Source organism: Cebus imitator, unplaced genomic scaffold (genome assembly GCF_001604975.1).
Source record: "Cebus imitator isolate Cc_AM_T3 unplaced genomic scaffold, Cebus_imitator-1.0 Scaffold1031, whole genome shotgun sequence".
NCBI lineage: Eukaryota > Metazoa > Chordata > Mammalia > Primates > Cebidae > Cebus > Cebus imitator.
This window is the reverse complement of record NW_016108346.1, coordinates 83,316-85,156: the sequence shown is the minus strand read 5'-3', so window position 1 is coordinate 85,156 and position 1,841 is coordinate 83,316.

Here is a 1,841-nt window from a genome sequence, read left to right as displayed (position 1 = left end):
GCTCCCTCCCCTCCCTGAGCCCACTGCTGGACCCATCTCAGGCCCTGTGGAGCTGCTGGGTGTCCTGAGTCCCCTGAGGTGACCAGGCCACCGCCCTAAAGGCACATCTTGCTGTCTGCTGTCCCCATGCCAGGAATTGTGCACCCAGCAGGTCCTCAGTGAGTTCCCCCTTCCCGGGACCCCCTCCAGGCTCTTTCCACACCTGTGTCCCCACTGTGCCTCGGCCAGCCTTGGGCACCAGCGCCCCTTCCTGGGACAGCTGGAACACTTCTTGCTGCAGGTGATGAAACGCCCTCTCTTGTAAGGCTGAGTCAGCCGGCCCTGAAGCGGGAGCACACCCACCCCACCCCCCAGGCACCTCCGCTGCCAGCATCTCACTCTCAGGATGTTCCCCGTTCCCCAAGTGTCTCCCCAAGTCTGTGTGCCGCCACCGGCTCCCGATGGCTCAGAGCAGCCTGGGTGGGTGGGGTGGGTAGCCCGGGATGGGCTTGAGCACTGCCCTAGATTCTAACAGCCTCCTTGGAGGTCACAGGTGGGTTGGAGGTGGGCTCACCCTGCCTTGAGCTTCCAGCAAATACTTCCCAGAGCAGTTCAGCAGGGTCAGACCAGGTCTCCCAGCCTCCTTTCACCAGCTCCACCAGGGGCCCCCAGGCCCTCCAACCCCTCACCTGTCCCTGTCCATGTGCTGAGAGCATCAGGCCATATCCACCTGAGGAGAAACCAGGGCCTTATTTGCCACAGTGTAGGGGCCTAGGAGGAGGCAGGAGCTTACCTAACAGGAGAGGCCACAGTCCTCAATCCTGGGGATGGCCAGGCTCTGGAAAGTGCCCCAGGTCAGGCCGAGGAACGCAAGTACTTGCCCAGCCAGCATCTGGCTGTGCATTGACAGCTGTCACTGGAGACAGGACGTGAGTGGGGCAAGTTTGCAAGGTGCCCTGTGGCAGCGGCTCCTGGCCGACCCTGCAGCTCCAGCCCCAAAGACGAACAGAGGAGAGAAGGCCGCTCCTCACAGCAGGAGCAAGTGGACATGCTCCTTTCTGGCAAAACAGGGCTCCCTTTACGGACAGCAGCCCGGAGACTTTCCATCACCCGGGGCCGTGAGACTGTGGCCAGACACTTGTGGAGTTTCTAGGTTTCCAAAGAAAGCATTCAGAAACCTTGAGGTCTTTGGAATCTCAGAACACCCTAATGGGGTTCCCCACAGGGCGGCCACTGGAGCAGAGACAGCTCCAGGCCAGTGGGATCAAGGCATCGCCTGTGTGCACCCCCTTCAGGCGTTCGTGAGGCTGGGACAGTAGACAAGGGCCCTGGAAAGCTGGCTGGGCTGGCAAAGGGGGGCAGAATCTGTCTTGGGCACTGGTACCCCAGAGCCCCTGGCTTCAGCCCCGGCCTCTAAGGGAGAGCCCTCTCCTGGGACCTAAGACTCCACCCCAAGTCCTCAGCCCTCGCCTCCCCTCCAGATTCAAGAGGCCACCCCCCCCGTTCAGTCCTCTGTGAGGTCCCCCACTCCAGAGGGCAGCCCCCAAGGCTGGGAACTCTGGGACTTGGCTTCCGCTCAGGCAGCTGTTCTGAGTCCTCTTCTTATCTGGAGCATCCAATGTGTAAGAAAGTTTTTGGGCAGAAGCTTACTGCTTCCCATTTGCCTCCAGCCAGGGCAAGGGGTTGGAGAGAACCAGGGTGTGGTTCTGGGCGATAGAAGCTCACTGCTTCCCATTTGCCTCCAGCCATGGCAGGGGGTTGGAGAGAACCAGGGTGTGGTTCTGGGCGACCTGGCTCCTCTCTTCCTGGACAGGCCCAGAGTCCCTGTGTCCAGCCCAATCTGTATGTCTCAGCAGCACAGA